A 13,858-nucleotide genomic window follows, 5' to 3' on the forward strand; every position below is an offset into this window, starting at 1 on the left:
AACAGGTTGCTCAGGGAAGCTGTGGATGCCCCATCCCTGGTGGTGTTCAAGGTGAGGTTGGATGGGGCCTTGGGTAGCCTGGTCTAGGGACATGTCCTTGTCCAGGCAGGGATGTTGGAACTAGATGATCTTTGAAGTTCCTTCCAACCCTAACTGTTCTATAACTTTATGATTCTTCTTTCTAAACAAGTCATTAGCATTTTCGAAGCTACAAGATGTAACTTTCTGTCTGATACCTTTCCTGGTAGCTACTTATCAGAAATGATTAATTTCCCTATATTAAATGTCTTGAATTTTACTGTAAATGAAATTCTACTCACACGGTATCTCTAAAACTTCAAGTTTCACCTTCTGACTTGAATATTTCAAACTCCCAGTCAGCCACTCTAAGCCAATTTTGAATTCTGGCTAGTTAAATCTAAGTAATTTTGTGCTTCTGGCTTTCAAAGCATTATATTTACACCCAAAGGGGAATAAAAGTTCCAGGTGAGGTACAGGGACAGGAATTCAGGCACTTCCTTACACTATTAAATTCCCCACACAAAGTCCATCTTCTCCCCATGCTGTAGGTGCCCAACTCCTAACTTCTTTTCTATTGCCAATATTCATATTTCTTTATCTTTTCCTTCGTTAATACTCTCATCTCTATTAGTTGGGTGCTGAGGAATTTTTAGATCAAAATGGGCACGGTATTTAGACATGCACAACCCAGCTTTTGCACCTGAATAAAGCTAACTCTGATTAAAACGGCTTCACTTGATCATATTGGTCGTGTGTTGTCCCTTAATCCTCTGCAGTTGGGTACCATTTACTCCTTTTAAACTATGTTTCAGAGACTGTTGAGTATCTTGCAATCCTTACTGCTACACAAGCTAGTCACACTTAGAATTTATTGTGCACAGTTTCAGCACAAGCCCAATGTGAAAATGTTTTCTCAGTCTTTGAGGTCCTTGCTGTTGTGTCTTCCGTGCTGTTTTTATCTGAGCTAGCAAAGAATAAAGCCAACGATCAATTTCACCTCTAGTTCCAGCATTCAAAGTTTAGGGCATAATATTAGCAAGTTAGTTTCAGTATTAAATTGTTTAGTCCTTCTTTAGATGCTGGGTAATGTCATGAATTTGACAGACTGAATTTCAATGAATAACTTTTTGACACAGTCATCTTCAATAACAAAAGGCAGCACCAAGACAGACTTTTCAATGATTCTTTGTAAGAAAAGGTTATAATGCACCCTTTTCAAATCAGATCACCAAGTGCAAACAGTTTTATATACTCTGTTGCTTTCCCTGATAAGGTAATGTTTTCAAGGAAATTGTATTCTTAGAGTAAGTATAAATGACAATGAAGTCAGGAGAAAATACATAATTCTTTCTAACTGTAGGAAGGCTTAAGGAAATTATAATATCTTACTTTGTTTGATTCACAGAACACTTTCTGTCACATCACCTCTCAACTGATATTAACTGATACTTTTCAGTTTTACCCAAACACAGTCAATTAAAAACTGAAGCCTTTGTATGCCTAAGGAAATTTAGGCTCAAGAGGTACTTGACCATAGAACTGCATGAGTTGACATCAGACTTAACAGTTACTTTTACAAATCATAAAAGTGCCAAACGTAAAGTTATAGTTAGAAAATTGCCATTTCCCTTGGTATTGAAAGGGATTTTGGTGCAGAAAGCATAGAAGAAAAAAAGCCAAAACCACAAATTGGACTTGAGGTTTTTTGTCATTAGAATTTAAGGTATAAAATTAATCTCATGTTATTTTTATGACTAAAAGAAAGTATGAAAAAAGTGTATATGATCTGTTTCTAGGAAAAATAAAAGCTTGATTAATTGTTGTATAGACTTTTTTCTCTTAATCAGTTATCTGTATTAAGAAGTGCTATTACCTTTTTTTTAATTGCCTTAGTAACTGAGCAGCGTCTTCATAGCATACATTATAAAATATCAAGCATTTTCATATGTCACTTAATGAACAACACATTGAGTTTACCAGCTAATTTAGCACTGAGTATGTATGTGTCTGTGAGGAATGAGTCTCATTGCTCCGTCCTTTAGATAGTACAAGTAGCTGGTATCTGTCTATGTCTTCTCCAGTGTGTTCATGAACATAAAAAGGGACTAGGTGCAGAACAAATGTTTCTACAAAAAAATGTAGGGATCTTAAATCAAGTTAAGCAACACTGCACCTCCAAGAGAGAGAAAGAAGTTAAGAACTGAACAATATTTCAATGCCTTAGATTCAAAAAAAGAAATATTTTATTTGTCTTAATATCTCTATTGTTTCACAAATTGGGGCTTCTTTTCACCTAGCTCAGATGACAGGTGAACAACTAATCAGAGAAGAAACGATGTGGAATATACTGCTCTCTCTTGTGTTGATCATGAGATCACACAATGTAGAAAAGTAGGCTTGTAGAAAGGGAAGGTGGTTTTCCTTTGCATGTCTGACTTTTTTCCTGTTCAAATTCATATTCTATTTTTAATTTTGTCCTTATTTATACATCCTCATTTCTGTTTTTAACAGTATGATTTCTTTTTAATGTCAGGCTACTTAAGATTTTGCATGCAGCCGCGTAGGTGTGTACTTGTACACATATATTTATCTTATTTCCACATCCATTCTTGATGCTGTGCATTCTGGAAGTAGTCAGCTGCCCTTAAACTTATTTTTTTATTTTTGCTTAAAAATCCTTTGCTTGGGACCATATCAACCTGTTTGCAGAGTTTCCTGAAATATTTCATTTTTTTTAAAACCATTGTCATTTTTTGCTGCTGTCATTCCTTTCTTACCTCACAATCATGGACTCTATCATTTCATTCTCACTTTCAACCTAATTGCCTTCCACCTTCAGACTCTGAACCAATTCCTTCCAATAGTCAGAGTCAAATCTGTTGTCAACCCCAAAATGCTGAAATGCATGAGTCAGGCATTCAAAACTTGTAAGATTATTATGGAAAATAAAGTTCTAGTTTCTTTAAGTTTGCCTCCTGTATTTCAACCTGCTGCTCTTCTGTTAACTTTTCATACATTTCTCTGCAGTCTTGAGGCCTTCCAACATGCTTTCTTTCAGAAAGTGAAACGAGATTCCATCTACTCTTACTGGTAAACTGCAGGGCTTTAATACCGATCATCATGAGACTCTAAACAAAATGAGTGTTTTCTATATTATATCCATTGACCGCTTGTGGAAAAGTAGTATTATACGACTATTTGCAATATTCTGCTGCTGTGTTTGCAATATTTGGTTATTGAAAAACTCCTTCTCTTCAGTTGTTTCTCATTTCTTACACTGAAAAAAGTTGAATCACCTCTTCCATCACAAGAAGTTTTTACTAAAGTATGTATCTTAAGGCTTTCAATAAACTCAGACAATGAAGACAGTAATGGTGGCATTAACCTATAACATAGCATAAATCTCAACGTAGTGAAAAGAAATGAAATTAAATAAACCACACAGAGTATTGCCATAATCTAATATTCTGTTGTATATCATTTCATAAAAATCAGTTTTGTGGTATAATGATAAAAATTATCTCTGTTTTATAGTGTGATGGCATAAAAGTAATTGTATCTTAATTTCTTTTAGAGGAACTGATTTTTTTTTATTTTTATAAGGTCTGACAAAAAAAAAATGAGAGTAACCTTGTAAAGTCCGACTTTAATTCTTTCTTTGTCTTAAACAGTTCATTCAATGGCTGGCCATTATGCCCTTGTTTTGTGGCTGTTGGTAATGAATAGTGGAGGGGGTGCAGCAGCAAGTGCTCCCCAAACACTGATCTTAGAATGTCACCTGAGGACCTTGTTTGTGGTGTTGAATTCATTGGGAAGGGACGTGCAACAGTAAGAACAGCTCCCCCTCACCAGGCTGAGTCCTGAGCTGGCTGCTGTGGGAGAGGAGGTGCAGCTGTGGGCACTGCACCCCCTCACCCTCTGCATCCTCACACCTACCTGACTGTCCTGGCTGGACCCTCCTGAAGAAGCTTCTGCACACACTAGGCAAGACCATTCTCCATGTGTTGTTGGGGCACAGACTACCCTTATAAAAGAACTTGTAAGGAACCACACAGCACATGCACACATCACTCCAATTGGACCAGCTTGGACCATGCAACCTGCAAGGAGCTGCTGCTGGAGCGACTACATGTTCCCGAGGAACTGCTTCTGCCTTTTGAAGTGGTGACCTCTTCCATTTCCCTTCTACTTCTCTTCCTCCCAGCTCTCTCTATGTATGTATAATTTACTTTACAGTGTTTTGTTGATTGGCATCAGTGCGTGTTTGATCAAATCCGAGTGACCTTGGCTGTGTTAAGGGATGAGTTTGTAATCTGAACAAACTCAAATCTCTTCTGCAACTTTGGAAGTTGCACCCCTATACCTTGGCTGTGCACCTGAGTATTTTGATCAGCTCATTTTGGTTGAACCCAGATGAAATTTTGCTTTTGATTTTCACCCTGAGAGCAACGTTGTCAGCCTGCAGATTGCTGCACAGACAATCGAACTACCGTCTTTCAACTGTGCAGGTCAAAAAACACAGATCCAGGGCGTAACAATCCTTATAGCTTGGGAACCAAGAATGTGAGGGGAGGGATAAAGAGATGGCTAGAGAACATTTTCTAACCTGTCACAGTGAGACAAGGCTCAACTTGATGACTTTAAATTATAGTTGTTTTCTTACCCTTGATGTGCCAGCCCATGTTTTGTCCATGAAGCATTTTTAGCTAATAACAATATCACTCTGCTTAAGCACCTACCCTGTTTGCCAGGATGTATAGGCTTTACCTTTACTTCCTTAATTCCAAGCAAATATCTGTATTTCCATTATGTTTTGTGCTTAGTCAGAGGATTAAAATGTAAGATATAAAGTCATGTTGTCCTTCAGTGTAAACACAAACTTCTGCCTGTGTTTCGATTTATCATGTTTTGCAGATCTGTTTTATTCTTCATTTGTCCTGGGTGTTGCATCAATATTACATCACTTTAACACTCCTGCTGCTTCTTACTATGCCCTTTTTGTTAGCAGAATTCACAAAGTTGTCTACAGGGAAGATGGAGAGGAGCTCTTTATTGGGGCATGTGGTGATAGAGTGAGGTGTAATGGTTTTAAGAAGAAAGAAGGAGAATTTAGATTAGGTATTAGGAAGAAATTTTTTACTGTGAGTGTGCTGAGGCACTGGAACATGTTGCCTAGAGGACTGTGGTTGCCCCATCCCTGGAGGTGTTAAAGGCCAGGTTGGAGAGGCTTTGAGTAGCTTGATCTGGTGGAAGGTGTCCCTATCTGTGGCAGGGGTATTGGAACAGGATGATCTTTCTGGTCCCTTGCAACCTAAACCATTCCATGATTCTGAGATTCTATGGGATTTGTATGTGATTTGTGTTTAAGATGTTTGCAGAATTGTGGGGACAACAGCCATAAAACTATCAATATTCTCCCTGTGCCCGGGTGGATATTTTCAGCCAGTGGAAGGTACTAGGCTGGAGACAGAGACTCCCTTCTGGCCTGGAATTTATGGTTAATTTATAAGTGATTAATAAGGTTTCACTAGGCTGGTCATGCAGTGCTAATAGAATAATGAAAATTTATTTATATAGGCATTTTAAAACAATTTTTATGAGATGCAATGAAATGTCATTTCACAATCTTAGTTCAATGAATGGGTTAACTGGTTAAGCCCATATTACTATATTCCCTAGATTTTTTAGATAGTTTTTTATTTCCATGGCGAAATTCAGAGAAGTTTTCCATATAAAATTAACAACAAAAGAAAAATAAATAAAGGATCAAAGAGTTATTTTATTAGTGAATTATAGATTGTGGTGAGTATTTTGTTCCTCTAAAATCCAAAGCAGAAAATTACATTAAGTAATAGGTGCAACACAGTTTCTAGCAGTAGGTACAGGAAATATATATCTTTATAAGACTATCCAATGAAAGAATATACTACAAACAGATTTATCCTACAGGTATAAAGGTTTATTAGAAGTGTGAAAGTGCAACTCAAGTAGAAAATTTAGAAGTTAAAACTTTTTCTTTCTTTCTCTTTCCTGCCTTCTCATTCAGGAAGAACTTTGAGTAACATATTTTTCTTACAATATATAACTTAAAGGAGGTTTTTGCTTGCACACAGCAGTAGAGAACAGTGTGTCCTGACTGACACTTCCTTGGGTCTTGCTTATCTCCTGGCAAGTCTTTCTACAACTTCTGCTTCCCTGCTGAGTCCATCCTCTCCTAGTGAGAATCAAAGGCCCATCAAGCTGAGCTATGGGATGCCTCCTGTTTTCAAAAGCTGTATCAGGCAAATAGAATCAGAAAGGAACCAAGTGATTCATGTGACTGCTTTGGGGCCCCGATGATACTTTTAAGTATTTCACATACTATGGAGCTATAACACCTCATTTGCCTATCAAAATGAATTCATAAAATTAACTAATATACGTAATCTTGGTTTAGTTTATTACAGTCTTAATACTAAAATTAGAAGAGTAATTTTTTTTTTAATTCTGCGTGCCTTTAGCCATCTCTGTTAACATTGTTACTTGATATCCGATAAGATTAACTGTGAAGACGTTGAAGAAAGTTTGGAATTTTTGTCCAAAAAACAAGATAACTTTTAAAAATTTTCTGAATAGGAAGCAGCATACTCTTTCACAGTAAGGCTTTTTTATGAAAATACAAAACGGTTGCTTTCATTTATCCTCTTGAAACACTGGAAAGAGTAACTTTCCACTAAATTCTGAATTGTTCTGAACAGTAGGTAAATACAGCCTTGAACTGTTTCAAAACAGAGAGAGTATCATACCTTTTGTCCTAGATCCATAAATAATTTGAGGTAAGTCCTAATACATACAGCCTTGAAATGAAAGTATACAAAAATCCCTTAGTTATGCACCAGATCACCAGTAAGTTGATGACCGAGTGTTAGAGTTATTTCAGCTTACATATTAACACACCTAACTACCCAGTGTTGCACTGAGTATAGACCTGAATTGCTTAGAAGCTTAATTGAAAACCTAAGATTCTCAGTGATGGTAAAACTCACGGACATATAGAAATATGCAGACATTAAAGTTTACATGTATAGCTGGGAATTAATTCTGAATTTGGAACTCAGTATTGTTGAAGGTATGACTATGTAAATGCAGACTTGTGCACAGCTTTAGACCCCCTATTCAACAAGAAAAAGATATTGTAAAGAATTCCATGATCCTGGATTTTTGTCTTGGAACATAATAGTGTATGTCTAGTATTCCAGACAAAGGCTTTATAATGGCAGAACAATATACATAGAGGAACTATATACATGATTATAACAAGTGGATCAATGACGTGTCAATAGCTGTTGTGTCAGTCTTTACTGACTTGAGATCACAGACCTTCATGTGCAATAATAGTACTTGTAGAATATCAGTGTAATATTTGTAACCACACATACAAGCAATGATAGCTTGGTGGCTAGTGAAAACCCAAAACAGAGTGTTTACAGAGATTTTTAAATAAGTTGCTTTTTTGCAGTATCTATTTTGTATGCACATATATGAACTGAAGATGTACTACAAAGTTTTTAAACTTGTCTAGTAAAAAAACATTTGATGCAAATATTTGTGTCTATATATAAATAAAGTAAATGCTTTACTTCAGTAAACTGAGGTTTTGAATTGTCATTAAAAAACACTGTAGAGGCAGAAATACATATAAATTCTTCGGAGCATCATTAGTGCTTTTGCAAAAAAACAAGAGCTCTTGCAAACCCTCTTGCAAAATTAGAGCATGAAGAATGAAATAAATTCTTCCTACAGTGACTTCTACAACTGAGAAACCTCTAGACAATATAAATAATAATGTGAAAGGAAGCTAGAGTGAGAGAATATTGCAAAACTGAGATTTGTTTGAAACAGATTGCACATGGTATATAACTTATCTTAGAGAAGGCACTCAACAAACCCAAATTAATGTTGAAGTACAGATACCAGCTAATATTTAGGGTTTTTCTTGCACAGTTTTGGTCTAGAAAACATGACTTTCATTATTATTCTGAAAAACAGAAATTATAACAAAAGCAGTGCAGCTGCAGTGCAGGGGTTTGTTGTTTTGGTTTGGTTTTTTTTATAATTATATCAACATTATCACTTTGGAGAAGTGTCAGTATCACAATGACACCACACAGGCTCTGTGAGTCAAGAAATGATAAGGAGTATTTTTCTTCAAATGCAGTAAATTCAGTGATCAGATACATTGATGTGAGATCTTCCAGTAAACAATGCATCACAGGAGAAGAAACTAGAGGAAATTCTGAAAATTCATAATGTAGAGATGCTTTAATGTCCTGCCCAGACTCACAAAATCCTAGGCACTTCTTGGTGACAATGAAAGTTTATCACTACATGGATTATGCAGCATAAGACATAAAATAATTTTTTGGTAATTTTATTTTGTTTCTTTTTATAGCTCTTTTTGCCACTCACAATCCAAGTGCTTTTTAAGAAAATAAGATTATATTAATTTAGAAATGCATGTGGAGGTAACAATAAACTTTGAGTTGCAACAAATCATACTTGTACCAAGACGAGCTGTAGTGTGAAGACAGGTTCTATTTAATTCTGCATAAAGCACTAAAGTTAGAATCCACAGTAACTGGATTCATGACATTCATTCTGTGTGGCTGATCTACTGACAGCATCCTTCTGCTACGAAAGATGTCTCTGCTGACATCTGATCAGAGTGCCAGATACCTTCCTGAGCTGATTTACTAGTCTGACATTTCTTTTCCTGACTCTTGGTCACAGCCATCCGAGACCCAGAAATGTAAAAAGGACAGAAGTTAGAAACAAAAAAATTCCACAGTTCCATAAAAGTTAAAAATAAGTGCAGGTAGTGCACCTGTTGAAATATGAGTCTTGCAGTGTGTGACAAAAAGTAAGAGGACTAAGCATCACTTTCACCAGATATTTTTGATGAGATGTTGTGGACTTGGTAAAAAGTGTTGTCGCATTCTATTTTTTCACATCAGTCATAACTTCTGTCATAGATTTCTCCTCTCTAGTTCAAAAGATATTTAAACGCTCTTTCTATCTTACTCTAACAGTACCCATCACTCTTGGAAATCTTGGCTGAAATCAACTTATTCTGCACCTTCATTCTTATAGTTCATAGGTTCAGATATTTCACTCTATAGCAGCACACTAGCAGTAAGAGGAATTATCAGTTTGAATTATGAAATTAATATGCCCTTCCTCATTAAATTTTATTTACAGCCGTTCTTATAATTTTTGAATGTAGTCTTGCTGTCTACAGTGAGCAAAACTTCAGTACTTCTGGGCACATTCATATAACTTATTTATTATGATTTTCACATTATTTAACCTTTATTTCTCCCATGTGATATCTTTGTTGTGGAGAATGCTTAGTAACTCTACAATTGTTATGTAAAATGTGCACCACATTATAGAGTCCTAGTGACAGTACGCAGGTCTTTTCTTCAAAAAAAAGAACTCTAACAGTTAATCCATACTGATACATTTCTAAGTCATGGGGGAAGTACATCAAGTTTTTACAGATAGTGGTGCAATCTCTTCTTATTCTTCTTCTTTGCTCTAAAATATGTGCATATGGATTTAAAATGTCCATGTTATGCTGTCTGAGCTCTTGAAGAAATTTCAGGCAGTGTCATTACGGACCTCTGTGAGCTTAGAAACAATATTGAATGATCAGTCATCTAACTTCCAAGGAAAAATGAATTCTGAGTTCACTCATAGTATTTCTAATTGTATTTCTAATTTCTAATCATCTGTTGTATTTCTAATTCATAGCACTGTGAGTTTTAATCCAGTTTTGAGAATGATCAACATCCACAGCCCTTCCTCACCAACTTTTTACTCTTCGAGGAAGTAGATTACTTCCAGCCTCTGAACACTCCCTTAAGCAGCTGCTGTAGCCTTTTTCCCTAGTTGATGCATCAGCAGGTAGTAACACTTGTCTCCAGAGAATTTTTCCAGCTTTAGAGCAGCCTGAATATTTCTGTTTTTTGGTTGATTAGTGCAGTAACTGACCGTATCATCATTATGTTATTTCATTGTAAGATTAAGGTCTCTGTCTCCCTCCTTCAAGAGACCTGAGATTTTATTAATACTTTATGTATTGATGTGCCTAAGCCAAAGGTGGGCAAAAGGCTGTGCCATACCCTGCACATTATTTCTTTTCCCTTTAGCTGACGTGGAAAATAGACTATGGGTATATATTTCAAACAAGGAAAGCAGAAAATGGGTAGCAAGATTTGGCCTAAGATTTGTGGATGGAGCAGCAAGTTTCTCATGCAAAGAACCACTGCATAGCAGGAATGATGACTCCTAAAGGATATAAAAGATATGTCCGAAAACTAGTTTGCTGTCACTGAAAGGAAGCCTAGAAAGGCAATGAGAACTCAATAGCTGATATCTTGCTGCTTCGTGGCACAAAGATGTGGTGAATAGGTCATTAGGCACATGTACCTTTACATGTGCAAGTATGTGGTTCCTGAGTGCATGAAATTTGGTAAGATAAAAACCAGTAGAAGCAAATTACTTTCTCAAAGGTTTTGGTAATGAAACATGTTTCATTTGGATATTCTTAAGATCTCATATTATATTTTGTTACCTTAATTTCCCAAACTGTGACATTTAGAGATCTATGAGGGAAATGTTCATATGAACTAGATCGCTAAATACAGTCAGTTCAGGCCTGCTTATTATAGACCTAGAGAGGTATTTATCTCATTCTAAATTAGGAAAATGCTAACTGAATAATTCTCTAGACTCCATTCGTTATATTGACTAACACTGCAGTACCTTAATTCATGTTCCCAGAACTAAATATTTAACGTGATGTGGGATATCTTTAGTTGTCAGATAAATATGACAGATATGACATTGGAACATCTACGCTGCTGTATGGATCATACTATCATAGCATGGCTTGGAGTGGAAGGGACATCAAAGATCATCTTGTTCCAACCACCCTGCCATGGACAGGGACACCTTCCACTTCATTAGGTTACTCAAAGCCCCATCAAGCCTGGACCTGAACACCTCCAGGTTTGGGGCACCCATGACTTCTCTGGGCAACCTGTTCCGGTGCCTCACCATGCTTACGGTAAAAAAATTCTTCCTAATGTCTAATACAAATCTCCCTTCTTTCAGCTTGAATCCATTACCCCTCCTGTCACTGCAGTCTCTGATAAAGAGCCCCTTCCCAGATTTTCTGTAGGCCCTCTTTAAATACTGGAAGGCTGCTAGAAGTTCTTCCTGGAGCCTTCTCTTCTCTAGGCTAAACAAGTCCAATTTTCACTGTCTGTCCTCATATGGGAAGTGTTCCAGACCTCTGATCATCTTCAACACCCTCGTCTGGAGTTGCTTTAACTGATACAAACCTTCCTATTCTGAAGATTCCAGAACTAAAAAAAGTACTCCAGGTGAGGTCTCACAAGAGCAGAGTAGAGAGGCAGAACTGCCTCCCTTGACCTACTTGTCTCAATTCCTTTGATGCAGCCCAGGACACAGTTGGCTTTTTCGGCTGCAAGCTCACATTGCCCACTCACATTAATATTCTCATCCATCCACACACCCTGGAGCCTTCTTTTCAGGGTCAGTCTCAATCCATTCTCTGCCCAACATGTATTTGTGTTTAGGATTGCCCTAACCCATGTACAAGACATTGCACTTGGCCTTGTTTAAGTTCATGAGTTCACAGAGACCCACCTCTCAAGCCTGTCAAGGTCCCTCTGGATTGCATCCCTTTCTTCCAGCAGGTTGACCACACCACACAGCTTGGTGTCATTGGCAAACTTGCTGAAGGTACACTCAATCCCACCATCCATGTCTCCAGCAAAGAGGTTACACAACACTGATCCCAATACTGATCCCTGAGAAATGATGCTTGTCACTGGACTCCTCTCTATTGAGTCACCTCTCCATTGAGTCGTTGTGGTCACCCTAGTGACCACAAGCATGAATATGGGAATGTTTGCATGGTTTTTTGTTACTATATAAGGAAGAAATTAAAATTTCAGGAAGTGAGATGAATATCTAGCCTGTCATTATCTGAGCTGTTGAGCAGATACATAGGTGATTTAAAGGATTTTTTTTTTCAAATAGGAGCATCATTTTCACCTTCTTTGGAACAATTCCACAAATGTAGTAATAGCTGAAAGTTGGAATTTGGAATGTAATCAATGAATTAGTATAAAGAGGTTATTCTCCAGATCAGATATTATCTCTGGTCTTCCCAAGCAGAGACTTCCAGATCTAACTGAGAAGGAGAAAAAGCCAGTCAAGTAATATGTTCATGGTCTGTTTAGCCCTTAGAAATGGTGCAGCAGAGCTGCAAGCAGAAATGTAGAAGCATTTTAAGGCTTAATTTTGACTAAATGAAATTGACATCAACTTCAATGCAACATTAAACTGGTAAAATTGGTTCCCAAAATCTATATTATTGTACAGTTCTCTTGGCCTTTGGTGAAGATCAGTCCATCTTGAAGAGACAAGAGCTAACCCTGAGAAGGAACAGCAGTGCTCTAGTAATGTAGTCTTAGTATTGGAGCTGATTCCAGGAGGAGAGCACTTAGAGAAATTAAATGCAGACCTCCTCGGCAATGTAAGTACAATGTACCTAAACAGATAAAGCAGACCTTTGTGGCCTAATTAAGATCCAAACAGTGGGGCTTCCTCTCATTATTTCAATCTGGACAGGCTGTTTTACTGTGATACTGCTATTCCCGTCTATTCTACTCTCTGCCCTTCCTGTTCTTTCTCTTTCAGTAAAAGGTGAAACAGTGTCTGTCTGTAGTAATTGTTCTGATAGATTATAAGGCAAGAAGGCTATACTGTGATTACCTGCTTTGACACCTTGAGTTAATTCCAAATTAAATGGGAGATTTTTTAAAAACAAATACATTGCATAAACACAAAACCACAAAACATTACTTTGGTTTCAACAATTCTCACAGTGATTTCTCCCTGGGAATTCCCACGTGATTTCAAATAATTGCAGTGATTTATCATTCTTCTTGTCTTATTTTCAAACTTACTTGCACTGAATTTTGTCTGCCTTCAAATTCCAACCACTAGGTATGGTTATTTTCTGAACTTCTCACTAGCTTCTATACCAATAAGGTAGCTGGTCTATGGACAGACTAGTAATTTAGGCTCACCTCTCCATGGTGAAACAACACGTCTTCCTCACTTAAAGACCTAGATTTTTCATTCCCACTTTGTGATCCAAACAGTAATGGAGTCCAACAAGACAATATAATACAAAGCTTTATTGACAAGTGAAAAAGATAAGCAACAACACACCTATACAGCAACTCACTCAGTCACCAAGAGTAAACGAAGTATCAAAAGAGAATTCATGGCTCCAGTGGACTGTCAGTGACAGTGTGTTGGCAGCAACAGCCAATCATGCCAAAGCCTTTTGAATGTAGGTAAGTGTTGTGACACACCTTGGCTCCACCAAGTAGTTGATCTTAGGGAACAATAATTTACATGAGTAAAGTGGGTGGCATCCTGGGTACACTGTCAGTATTGGTTAAGAGGCAGAGTGTTAGGAAGCAGGATGATCTGCTAGAAGTCTGAACTTAAAAGGATAATTTTTATTTTTCCCAAAATAACACAGTACTCTAATAAGAATGCATGGGATTTTTCTTCACAGGCTGAAGCTTCATGTTGAAATGCTTCAATTCAACTAAGAGATAATACTTCATTGAAACTATTAAAAAGATGGTGATGGTGATGATGAGTTGAACATCAATTTTTCATCTTCAGGAGGTATTTTCAACTTTCTTTATGAAACAGTAATAGAATTGATTATCTTCAACCTCTA

Source organism: Phaenicophaeus curvirostris, chromosome 1 (assembly GCF_032191515.1).
Source record: "Phaenicophaeus curvirostris isolate KB17595 chromosome 1, BPBGC_Pcur_1.0, whole genome shotgun sequence".
NCBI classification, from domain to species: Eukaryota; Metazoa; Chordata; class Aves; order Cuculiformes; family Cuculidae; genus Phaenicophaeus; species Phaenicophaeus curvirostris.